This window comes from Anas acuta, chromosome 1 (genome assembly GCF_963932015.1).
Source record: "Anas acuta chromosome 1, bAnaAcu1.1, whole genome shotgun sequence".
Taxonomy (NCBI): domain Eukaryota; kingdom Metazoa; phylum Chordata; class Aves; order Anseriformes; family Anatidae; genus Anas; species Anas acuta.
The window spans coordinates 8,663,590-8,685,925 of NC_088979.1; the positions used below are offsets into that span (position 1 = coordinate 8,663,590).

The window sequence follows — 22,336 nt, forward strand, 5'->3', positions numbered from 1 at the left end:
CCGTCCAAAAAAGGGCCACCAAGGTAGTCAAGGGACCAGACATCTCCTATGAGGAGAGGCTGAGAGAGCTGGGACTGTTCAGCCTTGAGAAGGAGAGGCTTAAGAGTGACCTTATAAATACGTATAAATACACGAAGGGAGGGTGCGAAGAAGATGGAGCCAGGTGCAGTGAAGTTCAGTGACAGGGCAAGAAGCAATGGACACAAACAGAAACAGGAGATTCTGTTTAAACATTCTGCCTAAACATCAGGAAGAACTTCTTTACTGGCACAGGTTGCCCAAAGAGGCTGTGGAGTCCCTCTCTTTGGAGACCTTCGAAAACATTTTCGATGTGGTCCTGGGCAACCTGTTCTGGGTGTCCCTGCCTGAGCAGGAGTTGGACTAGATGTCCTCTGGAGGCCCATTCTAGCCTCAATCATTCCGATTCTGTGATCTTATTAAGGGGTATTAGTAGAATAAATTATTTCTTAGGACTTAGAGAAGAAATATATCTCTTGCTGTCTTTTTAAAGGATCTTGGTATGCATTTGAAAATCAGCAATAGTTTTGGTGGAAAAAAAAAAAAAGCGTGGAACTTATCAAACATGTTATGTTATATATTCTTTAATATGTAAATATTTAAAGGCTGGATTTACAGTGCATCACTTAGATATAACTGTTAGGAAACACACCTATAATTACTAGAGCACTTTCTTTTTATACGTTCATTTATGCAGTGTACGAAGCCCCAAAGCTTTATTTATTTATTTATTTTTGTATTGCACATTTATAATACTTAAGAAAGCAAAATAAATAGATAAACAATACTGTTTTAGATACTTATATTGATGTTCTTGAGGCTTCCTACTCTGGTTCTCCAATTAGGAATCTTTATAATAGTATAGATAACTGACTTTCACTCCATGGTGAACAGTGCACTCCTTCAATAGTTCACGGGACTTTTCAGTTGTGTATTCTTGAAGCAGGACTTTTTGAAGTGCATTGCAGGGAATAAATAATAATAGTAATAATAATAATATAATAATAAAACACACAAAAATGTCCTTAAAATAGTATATTAAGAGTGCCACATCCAGTGAAGATTATATAGTTCTACACAAGGGTGTTTTCATCTCGTCAAATACATCCCTGTTGAAGTTCTGACGTGAGCTCCTCTTAGCTTTTTCATCTGTTTCAGTTGTTGAGTTCTTTACCCGATTTGGTTCAGCAACACATTTAATATGACTCATTTTCTCGGTGTCTCTACTCTGAAGAACTATTTGATATAAAAGTTGAATAGATCTTATGTATTTAAATGCTGCGTAAACACAGCAGAGATATGCAATCAGTTTCACAGAGCTACTATCATACAGGTTGGTTTTCAATTACCAATGACTGGAGTGTTTATTATAGTGTAACAGTTGATTTTAACTTTGGTTCTTTATAAATGTGAGCATCCTTCTGTTCTGCTTCTCATGCTGGCAAATTCAGTGGCATGAAGATAGAAAATACCTGGTGATATCTGTGATAATATACAGAATAGTTTTCATGGTGAAAGCTAATAAAACTTTTTTTTTTTTTTTCTCTCATTTAACTATTAAAACCTTGTCTTTATCCATTTTAGCTTTGTTATGTATTCTACATGACAGCATTAAATATTTGTAAAAAATAGTATTTGTGAAGAGAAATTAAGATAAGACAGTAGAAACATCATATTTTATTTTATTAATAAAACAAACATACAAACAAACAAAGCTGTAATGGCCTCAAATTCTTTTGGGCTATGACTGAAAGCTTTGGAAGATTTTCTTCAACCTTCTAATGGAGGGAAAATTTCCAAATCTATAGGAACTTTCATTTTCAACTTTTCCATTTGGAAAGGATAATACTGAAGTATATCAGTCATGCTTGTTCCTTGGGGTCTGGATTATTACAGTCTAATTTTCTCTTGCAACTGAAGCAGGAAGTGCTTGATAGAACCTCTCTGAATACTACTCTTGGCTGCGATAGGATTTGGAAAACTCATAATTTCGTCTTGCAAGATGAGGACTACCTGAGAACCAGTGACAAGAACAACTGAACCTAAACAGGCCTTGTTTACACAACAGAGGCTCGGGATGCCACTTGCTGCATTCTGCAGTTGTTTCTGCGATCAACTTGCTGGTGAAGCATACAGACTGGCTTAATGATACACATTCACACTTCCTTTGTCTGTTTAAAACCGCTCAGTCCTTCCAAGAACAGCAAGGTTTAGAGAGTCTGGCAGTTTAAATATGTGTTGCAGGCAATGGCGGTTTAATAGTTTGAAAATTTTCCAGATCAAAACCAGATAATTTCTGTCTGCAAATTGTATCTGAGATGAAGGGAATAAAGTTTGGACCTTGCTTTTAAAAATCTCTTTCATAAAAAATAAAGTCTTATAAATTCAAGCCTCTACTGTCAAAATCTCACGACAGCTGTCACTGGAGGAGAGCCTATTTGCATGCCTACCTCTCTGTAGACTGGTTTGGAGCTCATTGCATGGCACATTCTTGTACAGACAGAAATACAATCCATGAACCGAAGCTCTGCTGCTCTGAGATTTCTTTATACAGCACTGCCTCGTCAGTCAATTTGTAGGTATTTTAAAAAGCTTTTCCCCAGTTGCTAAAGTTTCTAGGGGCATCAGATACTGTTTGCAATATTTGATGACTGGGGTTAACACTAAGTGAATTTTCAGAACGTTTATAGAGCAAAGAATGTCATTTTTTTGTGGATGGGATCTCTGTCTGCAAGTCAGTTCATTTCCCACAGGCCAGGGAGCAACTATAAGACTGTAATAACTCTCAGTCACTGTTAAATGGCCCTGAATTCGACCCAGATGTTGAAAGGTTTTTACTTTTCATTTCATTTGAAAACTTCTATATATGCTTTATAACAGTCTCTTAGCATCTATTTTCATTACCAGTTTTATAATTCTCCATTTGTTTCTGTTGATGGAAACTACTTACAACCGGATTAAAAATGTCTGTATTACAAGAATCCTGGCAATAGCAATAAATAAATAAATAAATAAATTTGCAAAGCAAGAAATATTGGGACAAGAAAACTGAGTTTTATTTGGTTTCCCATTTTCACTGGAAAATGTTTAATAAACCAGAACAATTCTGTGGTATATTTTCTTTCTTTTCTGAGAGTACATATTTTGAATGGATACCAGGAAAAGTGATTGAACGGAAAAACAGGTGACTGTGAGGTTCTAATTGTTACATATTAATCAAAACCAGCAAATGTAAGGAGTAATTCTTTACACATGTAATAACTACTATCTTTTTCATTACAGGCAAAATGAACCCATGATCTACAGGGTTAGAACATGCATTTACAGGTCAAGTTTTTTTTAATGAGTAAATCCTCACAGACATATATACATATATATTTTTTTCTTCTTCTTCTTTTTTATTTTCTAAATATAAAACAGCGTAACATGTAATTTCTTTTTCCTTGTATTAGCAAAAAAATAAAAAGGAAAAGAAGAAAAATTAAATAAGAGAAGAATTTTTAAAGTAGAGATTATAAAGGTAATAGGCAATTGTAGCTATGGAAATTTGGTGTTGACAAATTCCTTTCTGGACCATTGTACTTATAAATAGACCAGCAGTCCAACTGAGGGATTTTTACATTACTTATGGAATAAAGAGAGAAATATTTCTCAGTGTTTCATTTTGTTTCATTGTAATATGGTCTAAACTTAAAACTCCTTTTATGATATACAACATTTCAGGCAGACATGAAAATTCCTGTCTCTGAAGTCAAAGCAATGTGCATCAAACACTGAACTTTTGGAAACCTATTTGCTTGGAGCTTCACTAGCCTATTTCCTGTACAGGATGATAATATACATTGTTCTTTATTGATTTATTTCTGCCCCTTTTTGTGTGAAAGGCTGTTTAAAGAGAACTTGCTTCAAAATTGAATGCAAGTTATCGTCTCCCTAAGAATGCTGCAAGAGAAACTGTGTGGACCACAGGGAAAAAATCAGGTGATATGCTAATAAAAGTGTGTGCATGTCTTCATCATTTTTCAGAAAAGCTTTAAAAATTCTCGTTATTCTTTCCACTTATGCTCTGAGCAAAGATGATCATGTGCTTTAGATCAAAGCTCTAAAAAAGGTTACAAAAGTCTCAGCAGACATCTGATCCCTGATCAGTTTAACCAAGAATGAGTTATATAGCAAAGCATTTCCATTTCTTCAGACATTTCAAAATATGTGGGTCAGAATTGTTTTGCAACTCATAGTGCAATACCCATAATATATCAACTATCTGTATAAAAAAAGGTTGGATATGTTGCATATGATGCCATATACACTGTTACTGTACTAATGGGCATACCCTGATGTTTCTTGTGTGGTTGATGGGCTGTGGTGTTGATAAATTTTCTGAATTTTCAGCATTGTTCCTACTTTGTTGGTGACTGTTCTGGTAACAATTTCATTTTGCAGTATTATGTGAAATGCAGCAATTGCGCACAAAAGCATTTGCATTCAATTCTTCTTTACTGGATGAAGTCTATATTACTAAAGGACTAGCACAAGCTAGAGCTACTACCTGTTTTTTTCTGGATACATAAAGTTGCAAAGTGTTCTTTTTTTATGATGAACTCTTTCCACACAGGTCAGGAGTTTTGTCCAAGGAGCAATTTTATTTAAAATGGTTGAAATAAGTTTCTCCCCTGTTACAGACAGAGCTTTGTCTAAGGACACTAAGGACAAGAACAAAGACAGAATGTGTTCACTTCCTTACCTATTGTGTGTATCTATACTTCCATTCCTGCAAGCATTGAAATAACATTTTTTTTTCTCAAGCTAAACCATTTAGTTTCTGTTCTTAGTCTCCTATATGCAATCTGGAAGTCACAAACTCACTTAATCTTTCTTTGGAATGGTGATTATCAGGATTTAAGACTAGACCTTTCATACAATCAACAAGAACCTGCCATCACATCACTTCTTCAAGCTAGATTCTTCATCAAGCCTTTTCTTACGCTGTTATCTCCCAACACATGTTCTGTTGCTGTTGCTCTCTAAAGAAAATGCCTTTTTTTTTTTTTTTTTTTTTTTTCTGTAAGGAGGGAGAAACTGATGTACAGGGTTTTATGGCTGAATAGCTAGTCAGTAATCTTCATGGTTCCAAAACTTTATACTTGTGCTATAAAGTTAAATGCCTTACATGCAGGTTAGTGCTCTTTTTATGTTTTCAGTATGTTCAGAGGAATCTTTCCCTTTCCTTATATCTTGGGAAGTACAACCAAGTTGTCTCTTTGATTTGTTTCTGCTGCAGAATGACATAATAATCCTTACACCTTCAGCCTGCCCTGTGTCTGTCATTCAAGAACAGGTGGAGCTGTTTGCTCATGGATGAGTTCCAATATATTAGCTTGATTTCTGCAGATAGATGTTTGTTTCTCATAGTCTTTTTAATTCCCCAAGGGAAACCTTAAAACTGTGGAACAATCTAAAACTATGAGCTTTTTGGTTGGTTTTGTCAGATCAATTTCTAGCCATTATCAAGCAAAGAATGTATCTCAAATCTGATTTTCCTTTACTGATGTATGTCATGTGCTCAGCAGTGGCCACATCCCCACATATGGTTGGGATTTTCATAAGTCCATGGTTTGGGTAGAGGGCGTAGGAAGGGTTATAATGGACATCCTGCAGCATTACTACATTACTGAGCCTATTATTTCCCCTTTGGTTTTCCCTTAAGGAATACCCCTGGAAGAATTTATGGCCATCTCTCCTGCTGCTTCAGGCACAGACCTTCCTCTGCATTCTCCACTGCCTCCTGTGACTTATGAAAACAAGATGTAGCTGTACTTGTTTATTTTTTCAATGATTTAGTTAATCGAGGATTTATATTGTCCTCCTAAAATGGCTGTCACTGGAGATGGATCAGAGATGCAGTCCGTCATTAGCTCAGTAAATGATAACAGTCATTTCTCAAAGTCCTTTTCAAATAGTGATTATATTGCATATGTTTTTCTTGAAACATATGGTATCTCTGTAGATGAGAAACAGGTGTCAAAATGAAGATCTCTCTCTCTCTCTTTTTTTTTTTTCCTGAAAATAAGAATAAAGTCAAACATGTTTGCTACTCTCATTCAATAGTCAAGTCTGTAGCTTAGTAATTAAGCTGAATATCCTGCTATCCTGATGAGTGTATTTTTATGAAAAAAATGTGTACTTTTATTACTTTCTCATTTTGGCTTTGACTTGGTTCATAGAAGGCAGTTGAATAGCTTATGGGAAGTAGGACAGAATATTTTTGTCATCATATTCCTTTTCTACCAGGTTGTTAGTGTTGTTGAAATATGTGCAAAAACTGGAATGTCTGTGTCCCTTTCTCAATCTCTGTTGATTTGATGTATCCTTACACCAAAAATTAGATTTTTTTTCTGATGAGGTGATAATGATCACCTAGCACACTTGTTTGTGTGCAGCTTTTCAAGGTGTAGTCATTTTTATAATAATGCTTCATGAGTGGTCTATTTTATTTATTTATTTATTTATTTTCCTAAATCTGAGCTTCTGCTGTGATGTATGATGCATTTTGGTATATAATGCAATCAGTACAGTTGAACATCTGTCTTTAGAATAAATAAATAATAGAATAAAAAAATATTATTCACATCCCATTTTACAGTATGAGGATTCCAGGCAATCATCACAAAGTCACAAGGCATAGGAATTAAATTTTCAAATACATATTTGTCTTCAAAAAGATTGTTTGTGTTTTCTTTTTTCAGTGTCATGAAGGCATAATGCAGCTTATTTTTACATGTTATACAGGTATCAAGGGTTATTCATTTTTAAAGTCTAGTTCAAGAAATTTGTGGAGATGGAAGAAAAGCTACTGTTTCATATCACTAAGTTGTAGTGAAATCTTCACACATGCCACACAGATATATGTGTTTATTTTTGTCTTTCTTTCCCCATATTCTGTTTGATATAGCTGTTGTATCTATTAGAGGTTTCAGAGTTTGTAGAAAATTATATATAACTCTTTCAGGAAAACAGATTCCTGCAAGAGCAAAAATTTCATCCAAATGTCCTTGTCTTTACAATTAACTCCTTTTCTTTTGTCACTAGCTTTCATGCTCCAGAATTTCTTCACCGTAAGACAAGCTTTCTGGAGAACAGTAGTAGTATTCCCTTCTAAGGTAATCAAAGGAGTCTTGAAACATAAACTAGTTATGCAATCAATAACTTCTTGCCTCATGCAATATAAATGCAGTTCAATTGACAATGTTAAAGAGAAATATCTATTTTTACTTCCTGGGAGGTAGAAGTTCATTCAAAAACATCTGTGAAAATAATGTCAGTCAAAGCTTCTAGGCTGGTATGATAGAGATCTTTACACTCAAGCAATAAAACCAAATGTCTTGACACACCACCACCGAGTTTCTTTCCAAATATGTTCATATCACTGTTTTCCATCTGGTACAGCATGTGTTGTGGACACTTTTTTTTTATTTTTTTTTAACCCACAATAAGAAGAGCACACACCCTATAGGTATTTCTCTATGGATCAAAGCTATTCTTTCATTTTTCAAAAGAAGCAGTACTAGGACAGAGCAGTACTAGGACAGATGGGTAATATTTTATTTTGTTACAGTGTTCTATTTGTTAAAGCTGCCCTTTATCCAAGGTTTATATTTCTTCCACTGGTATAACATATCAACGAGAAGTTCTTGTATTTGCAGCCTCTTTTGAAAAACTTGGATAATCATAGTCTGACATCTCTTCTTTACATTTTCAAATATCTGTTGTCAGGAGTAGTGTATTTGGACTTATAGCTTGTCACCAATTTGACATAAATTTGCAATGTTCTTTTCAAAATTTGGTTTTCCTTAAAAGCAGTGTTATTCAAATCTTCCTTGATGTGTAAAATAGAAATGAAGAGACAACAATGCTGTTATATATTTCTTCTTCCAATTATAACCCTTCTGTGCACTCAACACAGATAGTGAGACATGCCCAGTCTTTTCAGAGATTTTTTAACTCTCGCTGTGCATTTTAGGATATGGAAGTCCTGCCCTGTGGCATTGTGCTTCTGATAATTTATGTTAGAGTTACCCAGACTTGTCCCTTAGATATGTACTGAATAGCTACTTTGTGTCAAATATTTTCTGAATTTCCCTTAAACCTTCATCACTATCACTGTCACAGCTGACAGAGGAGTCCTCTTTGCTCACTTGGCCTCTCTCCTCCAAAGAAATCTCAACAATTTGATTTAATGTTCTTATCAGTAACAATACAAATATACCACCTTTTCACCTCTAGGAGAGAGCACTTGCTAAACTCAGTTCCAAGCAACTGTAACCATTCTTCCAGTCACAGAAGTCAGTTGTTTCCCCATATGCCCCTCCATGTATCTCAAAACCAAGACTCAGAAGACTTCTCTAGGAACTTATGCCACAAAAGCTGCTACCATCAACCAGACCAAAGAGCCAAGGACATGCAAATCCTTGTAAGACCGATGTCTGACACTGGATTGAAGTCCCATATCACTTTTCCAGATCATTCCAGAACACTGCTTTGTTAATTTTAAGCAGAAAGCTGGAGGCACTCAAACTCTCTGTGTTTGCTTTGGTATAAGAACTTTTCAGCTCTCAGAGCTCTAAGGGAGGCAGGGTGTCACTCTGTACATATTCTGTAGGAAATCAATCTTGTTTCACAGTTCCTGGACTGACCCCAGAGTAGACCCATTGCAATTGTAATGTATACCTTCCACTCAATTGATTCATGTCAAGGAGTCACCCAAGTGTGTGCCTGGCTTTGCTGATACTTCTCAACAGCCTGGCACTGCCTATGAATGAAGGAAATCTGCCTGCCTATCTAATGGGCAGCAACTTCATTTGCAGCCACATCCCCTATGTTGCAGGAAAAAAGTTCAGTGAAAATATTAATTTTTAAAAACTTATCTATATATTCCTACCATTTACCTTTGGTGTCTCCTGAAGCCTCAAAAGGAGGTAGGTGGTCATGAGGGACAACCATATTTCTGTACAAGTACATGACCTTTAAAAGTCTGTAGATTATGTAGAACAGATCACACACCTAGGACAAGATAAATTAAATCCTGAGGTTGGTCAGACAACTGTCATCCTAAGAGTGACCATTTCTTTGTAGGCAATTTTTATTTCCTACAAAGGAGTTCAAGGGAGACAAAATTGGATGCAGACATTTTACACTATGAAATTACACATTTATCTCAGGTATTTGAGCCCATCACAAATCTTGCAAAATGATGGCCAGATGCTGCTTTCATTTTGTATGCAGGCAAATACCTCTTTGGTTCCCAGTTACAGGTGGGTATCCTTCCACATATTTTTCAGTGTGGACACCCCCCGAACGGTCTTTGGAAGAAAAAATATTAAAAGAGTTTAATTCATGTTTTACAGAAAATTCCAGTCCTCAAGTTTTAAAGCAGAAAGGTCAGAAGTCTTAAACATTGTTTTGTTTGAAGGTCATTATGTCTCCATTTGTTGTACAAATAGCTAGGAAAGGAAGACCAATTAGTTTCCATTTGCAGTCTGAAGCTGGATGAAAGCTGTTTGCATGCTTTACAGGAAAATATGAACTTGCTGTATCTTCAGAACCTTTTTTCCTCCTATTTCTGAATAAGCACAGTCATTAACTTTTTGAGTTGTCTCATGCTTTAGAGAAAGTAGGATTTTTTTAATTTTTTCCAAATTTTTTTTTTTTTTCAAGTGCATCTCATCTTCAGTCTTATTATTGCACCAAAATATTGTTGATATAATTCTGGGAATCAAATCAATAAAATTTTCTTTGTATTCCTCCTTTCATGTGAGATAGCTTATTATTACAACAGAGCTTATCTCATTTTTCTCTGGCAGATTTTTTTTTCATTCCATAGATGTGAGGAAATATGATGCTACTCTTCTTTATATACCAGAGCCTGTCCTCAATTAATCTTTACAGAAAAGACCAGTTTCGTTAGTTGCACTACAAATAGATCTTCTACATTGCTTTTGGTAAGGTATTAAATTAACAGAAAATTCTTTCTTATCTCCTTTGCTCTTTTGAAAAACCTGGGTAGTAACAGATTTATATGGTCTTCCTTCCCCATGAACCAACACATATCTGCTACAATTGGATTTTGTGGGACAAGAGCCACAGTCTATATGTATGTGGACTTTTTTTTTTTTTTTTCATTTCCATTCCTTAAAGACTTGCTCTTTCTGAAAACAGAAAGAGAATAGGAGAACAGGATTATCAAAAACATTAATATTGTCAATACCTATCAGCACTTTTTCAGCACTGTTGCAGGTTTTCCTTCTCTATTGGTAATATAGTCTATATTCTACATATAGACTATAGTCTATTCTACATACAGACTATATTATATGGTAATATAGTCTATATTCTACATTTCTTTATGAATTATAATCTATTGCCTTCTGAGGCAGAAATGACCTCGAAACACATACCCAAGCCATATGCCACCTTCTGGTAAATCTCCTTCTCTTATGATTATTATCAGTATAATGTCCAACTCACAATCAGTAACCATTTCTTAAAATTTTGCTCTTCTGAAACTACTCCTGTCACTGTAAAATCTTTCTTGCCACATGCACTGCTGGGTGGGAGACTGAAATAATATGTTTTTGAAGGACAAAATTCCATCCACCAGTACTCAGGTGGTACTTCCAATCAATGTTTGTGATAATATAATAGAATCACAGAATCACAGAATTTTCAAGGTTGGAAGAGACCTCAAGATCATCGAGTCCAACCTATGACCTAACACTAACAGTCCCCACTAAACCATATCCCTAAGCTCTACATCTAAACGTCTTTTGAAGACTTCCAGGGATGGTGACTCCACCACCTCCCTGGGCAGCCCGTTCCAATGCCTCACAACCCTTTCAGTAAAGAAATTCTTCCTAACATCTAACCTAAAACTCCCCTGGCGTAACTTTAGCCCATTCCCCCTCGTCCTGTCACCAGGCACATGGGAGAACAGGCCAACCCCCACCTCGCTACAGCCTCCTTTAATGTACTTATACAGAGCAATAAGGTCACCCCTGAGCCTCCTCTTCTCTAGGCTGAACAAGCCCAGCTCCTTCAGCCGCTCCTCGTAGGACTTGCTCTCCAGGCCCCTCACCAGCTTCGTCGCCCTTCTTTGGACCCGCTCAAGCACCTCGATGTCCTTCTTGTAGCGAGGGGCCCAAAACTGAATAGTAATATATAATAATAATAATAATAATAATAATAATAATAATAGTAAATTCAGTGCCTCCACAGTAAAGCTGCTAGCATAGCAGAATAAAAACTTCTATAGAAAAACTTCTGTAGAAATACCATGGGTCTCCAATGGTCTTTGTTATGCATCAGGGGATGAAGAAAACTGACATTTTTCTTCCAGAATTTTGTTCAGGCAATTCCTGTAGAGCATTCGATTTCCTGAGTATCTGATTCTTCATTACATCTCTTCAGAGAAGGAAGCTATAGTTTTTTTGCAATGATATTTCACTAGTATGAATTTGTAAGGGTATTTTTTTCAGGTATATAATACTCTTCTGTACATGGCTTCTTAGTATCAATATTACTAATTTTTTATATTCTACTTCCTTATAGAAAAATGATCTGTGGTTTGTCTTACTATTTCGTATAATTAAAGAGACTCAGCATGGACAGAAAGATGTTTTCCATTGTTATTCTGAACAAGGATCTCCAATTCTGGTATAAAACTTGTGGTCTCTGTATTCTGCTAGATCATGCTCCAGCATTGTTGAGCTTATGTATATCCTGGATTTCAGATTTCTCTCTGCTAAAATCATTTTACTATTGTTTTTATGACCTGCTTGGAAGAAAATTATGTATAGAATTGTATCCCTTATTTTACAGGGATTTACCAAGAAAGGCTGTGGTGCTGTTTAATGGTTAACAAGAAACCATATGTCATCTTCTGCATTGTTTGAAGAAACATGAAGTGAATAAATCAACATTTCTGGTGAAAGTCTCCAGCACTTCTTGAATGATCTGCAGGGTCACAGGTTGACAGTGTCTGTGCTTGTAATAATTAACAGATATGACTGAATGTGGATTTGAAGATATTCTGTCATAGATTCAACATCAGTTGGACTTGTTTCTCAAAGCCCTAATCCTCTTCAGAAAGGAAAATTACTGTTGTCAGAAGCTTTCTTGCAATTTAAACTATCATTATAAGTGAAATGCAGGTGTCAGAGACAATTTCTTTATTTCAGATAGCAAGTTCAGCCAAGTATTCCTATGAAAAAAAATGAAGCAATCAATCAGTATTGTTGAAATTCCTTGACATGTTGGGCACTGTTGGTAAAGTGTTTTCTTCCTTACCCTGTATGTTCACATCTCTACCTTCTCCTGGAAACTATAGTGACTAAATTCTCATTTTTTGTTTTGAAGCTACTTTAGAAAAACCTCCAGGCTGTAAGATGAATCATCCATCTTTACTCTCAGCATTATATTGGTCTTCTGTAACGAGCAGGCAGCACCATTACCTCTTTCACACTGTTTTCATAAGATTGCCTATTTCTTCACCATCAGAGCAACCTCAGCCTCTGCAATCTTCATGTTATTCCTAAAATATCTTTAATGCATATGAAAATTGCAATACATTTTGTTTGGGGAAAATGTCAGTCCTTATTAATTCTGTTTCTCACCCCACAATTAGAAGAATCTGTGTACCAAGAAATTGCAAATCACATTTCTGGGTTACCTTAACTAAGAAAAGTGGTGGGATTCTCATTTATGTCACCAAATTAGATATAGTATAAAAAAATTCACTCCTCTCACCCGGCAATCTAAACTTTGTAGACTATTAGAAGGATATGTTCTGCTTAAGGCAAAAGCATATATTATGCTGTTTTTCTTAATATAGTTGCTTTTCATTTGAGGCATTGCTGCTATCTATTATGATTTCCAATAAAAGCAGTTCTGGGCAACCTGCTTTAGATAGCCCTGCTTGAGCAGGGAGATTGGACCAGAAGATCCCAGAGGTCTGTTCCAATCTCAGCCATTCTGTGAGTCTATGAAATACAGAATATTTCAGGTCTTTCACAGATTTCACAAGCATTTCCACTTATTTCCCCAAATCCTTTCCTGTAGAATGATTACTATAATCAGAAAATCTGTTGGAAAAGTTCTCTATTTCAGGTAACACACAAGGTTATAAAAAAAACCTATTGTTCACATAATCTCATCTGAGAATTTTGACAACATAAGACTCCATTGAATTTATTATTTGTTTTTGCCATGAACTGCATATACTTCCTAAACACTTAATAATGTAGTATTGTGACACCTATTTTTCCAAAATGCTCATATCTCAAAAATTTCCTCTTTTGAACAATAAAAATTTACCCTCCTTTTCAAATCTGTAGGGAAGGGGTTGCAGGGCAAAGGACAGTATTGACTGTACCAGAGAATTATTCCTGGGAGTTAATCTTCAAATTTCAGTAGGAACTCTGTGAATGTCTCTGTTCTCCAAGACCCATCATCCTTATCTGAGGTACATTTTTTGAAGAGACATAAAGTAAATAAATCAGCATTTCTGGTGCAAGTCTCCAGTATTTCTTGAATGATCTGCAGGGTCACAGATTGACAATATCTGTATTTGTAATTTCCTCTTTCCTCAGAAACTTGCCCAGCTGAAACTTGCCCTTATCTAATATAGGGCAGCTTCTGGATTCTTCTCATAGAAGCCACCTCTACAAGCTCCTGCTACCAAAACCTTGACACATAAACCCACTATATCCCTATGAACCTCTTATTACTTTTCCTGCTTCCTTTCTGCTTTACAGTGATTTTTGCTTCCACGTTTTCTTTGTTTCATTCAAATTTGATAGAACAAATTTCCACTTAATTTCTAGTTTCTCTGTAATAGCAGCAGATACAAATTTTTCCTCTGCTCTTCCACTATACCCACCTGCCCTTTTCTTCAGTATCCTTCCTTCCTTCCATATTTTCTTTCCCAGATCCTTCTCATGGCTGAAGCACACTGACCAAATCTCATTCAGGAGTAAAGCCAGAAGCTGAGCCCACTTAGGCCCTTCAGGTCCAGATATAAGTCTTTTCCAGTGTTAATTCTCTACAAACACAAAGAAGAGAACAGACAATCATAAGGAAGATGAAGTCAGTTCTACTTATCATTATGTGAGGATGATTTCTCTCTCCTGAACCAACTCCTTTTGCTGAGATCAAAATAACTCTCTGGCACAAAATCTTTTCATATCTATGTCCTAAAATCTTTGTATTTAATATCATGAAATGGAAAAGTCACTCACTGCAAAATATTCCCTTCCCATGTATTCCAAGTATCCCAAAGTCCCATTTGGGGTCTCTCAACAGGTGTTCTATTATACATATGTATATATTTACACACGCATGCATACACAAGGAGTTGTTTATTATTATTATTACTATTATTATTATTATTATTTGTTTGCTTGTTTGTTTCAGTTAGTGAACTCCAGAACTCTATCTCCTTCCTAACGTAAGTTTAATGATAGATTTGGATTACTTTTTAGGACTATTTTCCAATAGCAGGAATTATACTGTATACAGTCACTGAACAATGAATAAAATATTTCCATTGCCTGGTAACTTATATTTGAAGAATACTTGACACCGTTTCCTTTTTTTCAGATAATTAAACAATTCCCTGCATTTTGTTATTGATATTGTTTTCTGCCACGCATCTATTACATACTTTTAAAATTAGATAATTATATTTTATTAGGTGTAGAGACAGCAATGTCTCTACTCCTTAAAGTGTTTGTTGCTAGTTTGTTTTACCTTTGTTTATCTTTGTGTGGTACTTCTATAGTTTTAGATAGATAGCAGTAGCAGCCAGTTATTCTAGGTAGAATGAGATATTTATGACCAACACGCTGATGTAATGTACAGAAATACAGGTAAGCGAGCAGAGGCCTTGAGAATTGGAGGCACAGGGTGTAGTGCAGGGAAGTACAGGCACGACATAGTAGGAGATGGGGCACAGGCTGACACTGGAGACCCCATGACACAACAACTCAGTATTCAATTTAAAATATCATCCAAATCTCCAGATGGACAAAACTGGTTTTAGGGGTAACAGAATGAAAAAAATAAAATATTATAATGTTTGTGATAGATATTGTACATAGATGTGGCCTGGTGCTGCAAGCAAAGACAGAGAAAAGTGTAAATACACATATAAAAGAGGAGTACTTCCTCTTTCCCCGTAAACAATATTTTGAACATAACACTACAAATATGACATGATGATGTGTTAGGATAATAAATGGGACTCTGATCCACGATGATTGATCATCTGAGGACATAACAGCAGCCTTAGAATGGAAAAGTGTGCTATTTCAACAGGAATGGGATAACAGATTTCACCAGCCCAGTCTTTATCTGTTGTCCAGTTCTTAGTATTATCTAATGTAAATTGTTGTGTTTGTTTGTTTGTTGTTTTGTGTTTTTATTTTTCTTCAGACCTTGCTATAAAATACCTCTTAGTTAGTATAAGTTCCTATGAGCCTTTTACCCTACTACGCTATTGTAATTCTGTGCAACTGACAGTGTTTATACTGAATCGTTAATTTTCTTGTGTTAGTGCAGCTAAGATGCATCTATTATCCTGAAATAATTTGAAAATAGGATATTTATTGCTTGCATTTATTTTGGAACATCAAGACAGAAACAATTCTGATCGATTCTTTCAATTTTCTACTCATCTAATGCTGGGTTGCTTTTTGCAGTAATTTCTCCCCATTATTTGTAGATACAAAATGCTGTAGTCTATTGTGCTGCCAAGATTCAAAGGAATTTCCTATCATCTTTTCTTCCCAAGGGAACTGCAATCTATAGCTATTTTCTGCTGCTGAATTTTCATAAAAGCACTTGTCTTGAAAGTTTGTATATAATAGTCTATTATAGTAGATAGTTTTATTGCAAAGGAAAGAGAAGCAGTAAAGTTATTCAAAGCTCACAACTTCACACTTGCTCTTTCCTCCTTTAAAATACCGGAGCAGGAAGTATTATTTGTTCTCCTTTATAACAATTAAAAAATCAGTCAACAACCAAATAACAGAATAATATTTGTAACAGATATATACTTATATAATTCAAAAATAGATGGTATTAATCAATAACAAGGATATCTGTCCTTGGATTTTTTTATTTTTATTTTTTTTTCCTAAGATATATTGCACTCCAAGACTGTTTCGTTAAAATTTCTGTGATGGGAAGTTTTTACTACTGTACAATATGCAAATAACCTGAGCCAGAAAACAAAACAAAACTAAATATATCTTCAGGTCAATGTTACAAGTAGATCACAGAATTTCTAGGGTGGAAGAGACCTTAAGATCATCGAGTCCAACCTCTGACCTAACACTAACAAGTCCTCCACTAAACCATATCACTAAGTTCAACATCTAAATGTCTTTTAAAGACTTCCAGGGATGGTGACTCCACCACCTCCCTGGGTGGAGTCCAATGTCTAACAACCCTTTCGGTAAAGAAGTTCTTCCTAACATCCAACCTAAAACTCCCCTGGTGCAACTTTAGCCCATTCCCCCTTGTCCTGTCACCAGGCACGTGGGAGAACAGACCAACCCCTACCTCGCTACAGCCTCCTTTATATGTGTGTATATGTGTGTGAGTGTGGAAATTATATATATATATATATATTTATTTCTATATACATTCAGTAAAAACTTCCATTCTGAGGGATTTCAATTCCAGATGGAAATCTTTCCAGAAAGCCTGTCCTCATAAAATATTCCTCCTATTCATTTCAAAGATGTAAGTTCAGACATTCTTTATGAATGAGACCATCAGCTAGAATCAGCCTTTGAATCTCCCAGTTTTTGCTCATCCCTTGACTGGGACAGACAGATAAGAAATAATTTAATTTAGATACAGGGTGAGAATTTCAGTTTTACTTGCATTTATAGGAGAAAGTACCACAGCCAACATTTCTATCTGTGCTTTCTCCTTAAGTGCTTCTGTTAGATCTAGATAGAAAAGACTTCCATTTCTTATGGATGGTGAGAGCTATAAACACAACTATAATGTTCTCGATGCTTTTGTCAAAAGTAAAAAACATGGAAAACATTTATTTTGCAATTGTCCATGTCATCACAGTAAAAACTAGACTAAGAAATTAATTGTCATTTGGGCCTCTATCACCCAGTATTTTGAGGAAAGAATATTGAAGTCATCCAGGAAAGATGGGTTTCATTTATTTATTTATTTTTGTTTATTTATTTACTTAAGAAGACAGTTAAGAGTTCCCTTTTTTGCATATTAGCTAGGCTTTGGTATAAGTTTTGCTTAAAAGATGCAGAATTCCGTGGGAAGGGTAAATATGAGATTAATACGTCTACATTTAGGCTACATTTATATTAGCAAGCAATTTGTCATAACAGGAGTAGCTCAGAAGATTGAGACATTCAGTTGTTGACAGCCATCTATCTGTAGTCTTTGTCACTTTATGGGTTTATTTTGACAAAGACTTTGACTGGAGTTGTGGATTGAAGGTGCCCATAATGCATATGGATTGATGTTCTTTGAATGCCCTAGCCTTTGGCTTGGTTCCTCATGTACATATTCAAGGTGGGACTGTTTTATGAACTGAACCAATGCACTGAAAATGACAGTAGCTTGAAGATTAAAGCCAAACTACTGCTCCAATGTTGCTAGAGTTGATAGATACACTATTAGGTGTCAATGTGCGATCTCAGTGCCTTCCCTTCTGTCACTGTCAGCTAAGATATATAGAGTAGAGCCGCCTAGGTTTAAATACCTAGCACCATTTCATGCTCTGTTGTATCCTGCCTGGCTTTGAGGTACTGTTCCAGAATATTAGGGATTTTCTATAGGTCTTCCATCAGATTTTTCAAATACAGAGCTTTTGGAGCCTTGGCATAGGTCATGCCTTTAAGCATCTACTTTGAGTGAGATGAGTTACTCCATGAGCAGTATTGAGTAACTGTACTGATTAAAGCATGAGTTCAAACACCCAGTTGATGTGCAGGCACTTAGATATCTTGTTTAGAAACTGAATCCCACTCTCAAGGGTTAGTTCAGTTACCTAATTGTAGGTATTTATTTATTTGAAATCCCATGGGCTATGTGAAGTATTTTCACAGTGCCAGAATAGACTCAGAGGAGCCCATGCTCATCTGCAGCAACTGCTGAAAGATGCAGCGATTGCCCTGGATCAGAGTAGCATATATTTAGACAACAGAATTGAACTGTTGGTGTAAAACCTTTAGTTTATTATTTCCTTGATTGCATGTCATAATATAGATTAGAAAATCAACATTATTTACTTTGTTTATGATAAACACTTGCAAATTTTTGGATCTTATAGGTCATGACATAAATATCAGGCCATTCTATAAATCAACACTGTATTGTTTACATCTATAAAAAGTTGTTCTGTCAATTTTGTTGTGGTCAACCGATAACTGTCCCACTTATTTAAGGTCATATCTTAAACCTGTTGGGACATTTGTGGAGAGATTTTGAGGGTAAGCTTCCAATCACTGTTATTTAGCATCATTCTCTTACATGGCCTTGTGTACATACATCGAAGAGTAATAACTTCAGTAAATGAGTTCGACTATATTGTGAGACCAGCTGTGAAGACATAAAAATCATTGTTGATTGTGGGAAATTTCTTGACATCTTTCACAACAAAGGCATCAAAGTTATTTTAGCATGGTACAAAATGGTATTTTTCAGCTGTCAATGATGTTTCAATAGAGAAGAAAAAGCTGAGACAATCATTATCATTGAATCACTGGAGTTTTACAACTCCAGCAACAATAGTTTAGTTCATAAACTTTAATTCTTTCACTAAAAATGAGACTTTCGGTAAAGAATGTTCTGTTAGCTGTTTTCCTGGCTCTGCCTTTTCCTTTTACAAAATAAAATGGAGGAATATTCTAGAAAAAAAAAATTGTTTATAGGAGCAAAAAATTCTGTCTGAAAGCATTACATGTCCACATCTTGTAACTTTTCCCTCAAGACCTTTATATTACCTCTACAGTAACTTCTTGATCAACAACAAACATTACTTTGCAAATTTGCATCATCTTTAGACCTTTTGCCATATGGAGGTGACTCCATTCTCACCTAGGAGGAACCAAATCTGTTGCAAGCTCTATCTCAAATTCTCATAATCTTTTGCAAAGTCTGATGAGTCATACACAGATGTCCTCTATCTTTTGAACTGCCATCTGTTGTAACTGGATGGAAGATGTTTGGAGATTTCTGTCAAAGTGTATAAACTTTTTTTACTGAAAAGCCTATTCCTCAGACAGTATGTGTTAAAGAGTAGCCCTGGAAAGACAGCAGCTGTTTTTGAGAGTATAGCAAGGCTCTGCTTCTGTTAATTTACTTGTAGTCCTTTCAGAATGAAAATTGGATGCCATTCTCATTCATCCAGAAAGTTTTAAGAACTGTCCAAGCTGTACAATTAGGATTTCTTCACAGCCATCTTCTTCTGCTTTGTTCACTCCTGTTGAAACAGATGGAGTCATAACAGCTCTCTGAGTCATTCTTTAGCTGGTAAAATATGAGTGATGAATGTTTGTATATGTTTGATTTTTTTTTTTTTTTTTTTTTTTTTGTATCCAGAGGTCATACCTTTTGAGTCCAAGGATATTTTACACTAGCCTGTATTTTCATATGCATTATGGTAGGTAGGTACTTTATGTGGATAATATTTGTGAAAAATGTGCCTATTATGTACTTCTATTCATATTATTTTAACACTTAAGGTAAAAGCTTATGAAATTCACTAACTTTTTAACTTCCAGAGACAGCAATATAATTGTAATAGGCATCTGAGATATTTTATGTTTTGGAGCTTTTTGCATCTTGTATTGTATTGTATGAAGCTCCTTACCATGACAGTGTCCCTAAAACAGCTCAGAGTTCAAAACAGCTCAGGTTATTTCATATTTTTATTAGAAAAATAGGTTATGAATTACATTTTCTACCTAATATTCATAGCCGTACAATCATACAGTCTTCATGTAGGGAAGGCTTTTTATTATGTTGTAAATAATAGGAGTAAATGTAAAAGTGAAGATATGAGCACATGCAACAAAGATAAGACCTAAAAATGAAAAAGAATAGAAAGAGAAGATGAAAAAGAAAAAATAAGCTGGGAAGGAATGTGTCTCAAAGAATGGGAGAAACATATGATATTTTGTAACATTTCTTCCTCTTATTCATACTGTTGTTTTAACAAGGTGAAACACTTATTCCAGGACCAAAGTTAATTTATTTTTCATTTAGAAAACATAGTTCTGGTTTTTCAGTCAAAATAATTTTGGATATTTTAATATATAGGAAACAACAGCAAAGATTAAGGTTGAGTATATGCAAGAGATCCCTTATTGCATGAAATCCCCTTACTTATTTCATTCTGTAAAATCCTTCATCAACCTTTCTTCACGTATGAGTGGTTAGAAATATGAAAGATCACTAGAAACTAGCTATAACTTGATGACAGCAGCTAATGAAAACAGTTGGTTCTGACTCAATGGACACACAATAATGAAGAGGATAAAAAGTATGAGGTACATATGACATTAGTAGAACTATATATCCTTTGAAAATGAACCAACATAGCACAGACAGAAAGAAATGTTGCTGAAGAAGTGACTAAGCAAAGAAAAGTAGAAATGCTATTTTGGATCCTCACCAACATAACTAAACCATTGCTCTAGTTTTGTTTAATTGTTACATACCAGAGAAGAGGTTCTTCCAAAAGCCCAGATCCTCCCTCATGCCCAGAGACCTGAGAAAAGGAAAAACAATGTGACAGCTGTTATTGGGCACTCCTTTTGTGAGGAACTACATTCCTGCCAGATGCTCTTATTTACAGGGGATGCTGCAATAGCCTTCAGCGCACTAATATTACTGAAGTGCTGTATCAGTAATATTACTCACACCATCAACTGTACTCACACCATCAGCCTGTGGCATGTATAAGCAGATGAGAGAGTTTTGTTTTGTCAAAGGAAAAGCAGGCCGTAGGGGAATATCTAACAGTCATATGATTAGACTTCAGTCTGAATACAGTATACCCGTGTTTCTGCTTGTTTACTGTTGCTGCTAAGGAAAGAAAGAAAACAAATGTTCCACCAGCAGGTCAAGCAGCTCAAGGCTTTTCACTGCTCTCCTGGCACTTTCATTCCTGCCTTGCATCATGGTGTGATGACAGAGTGTCTCTAAGGGATAAAATGTCAAGTTCAGTTGTAACTCTTCAGCCAGGTGGGTTCAGAGTTTATTAGCAGTGGTGACCAGCACATGTTAACAATCTAGAGAATTATTTAAAACAACCGGAGGAAAAAAAGGCTTTTTGATCTGTTTCATTGCTGTCATAAGCAACACAAGAGAAGTGAGAGGACAAGGGACAAAAAATCTCTCTAACTTTCTTTATTCAGTATCTTCAGTTGTGCCCAAGAAGTTTCTAAATCTTTGGGAAGATTAGTTTTTTTTTTTTTTGTTTGTTTGTTTGTTTTGTCTGTTTGTTTGTTTAACAAGTATTTCCCCCCCACACACACACACTCACCCCTCTTTGTTTATTTATTTTTTCTCTCAAATATTGCATTTTATTGCAGTTTTTTATATTTGCAGATAATGTAAAGGACTTCAAAGGCTTATACAGGCACTCCCAGTTTTCTTCCTGTATTGGGTCTGGCTGGAATGTTAACTTTCCCAGCAGCAGCCCATACAGTGCCGTACGCTGTACTTGTAGCTGGAACAGCAGTGTTATCACACCAGTGTTGTGTCTGCTGCTGAGCAGCAGTGGCACAGTATTAGGCCTTTCTCTAACCCTCCTAGGGGGTGGGCAAAAGTTGAGGAGAGAAACATCACTAGGGCAGCTGGCCTAAACCAATCAAAGGGATATTCCATACCATGTGATGTCACACTCAGCAATAAAAGGGGAAAACAGGAAGAAGAGAGGAGGGGTGGGCTCTCGTTTGGAAGACGTCGGTCCTCCTCTCGAACACCGGCTGCGTGCGTTGAGGCCTTGCTTCAAGGACGTGGTCAATCATCGCTCATTTGTGGGAAGTAGAGAGTAATTTCTTTCCTCTGCACTTCCATATAGCCTTCATTTATTTTGTTTGTTTGTTTTCCTCCCTTCTTTTTATTTTCCTTTTTTCCCCTCCCTTTCCCCTTTCCCTTTTTATTTCCCCTTAGTTAAATTGTTAGTTCATGGTAGTCTTTATTTTATTATTATAATTATTTTCCCTTTAATTAAATTATCCTTATCTCAACCCGTGAGTTGTTCTTT

General features: G+C 35.7%; 2 long non-coding RNA genes across 2 annotated transcripts in view; one reads left to right on the forward strand and one right to left on the reverse strand.

Annotated features, from left to right (window-relative positions):
* The window catches only part of LOC137848652 (uncharacterized), a 174,144-nt gene that overhangs the window by 139,924 nt on the left and 11,884 nt on the right, over positions 1-22,336 (forward strand). The gene's annotated exons all lie outside the window — the stretch shown is intronic.
* Positions 18,135-21,490, reverse strand: LOC137850060 (uncharacterized). The gene is made up of 3 exons (XR_011092230.1): positions 21,123-21,490; positions 20,784-20,833; positions 18,135-19,543 (listed from the first exon to the last, which is right to left on the reverse strand). It is a non-coding gene; the product is annotated as an uncharacterized lncRNA (long non-coding RNA).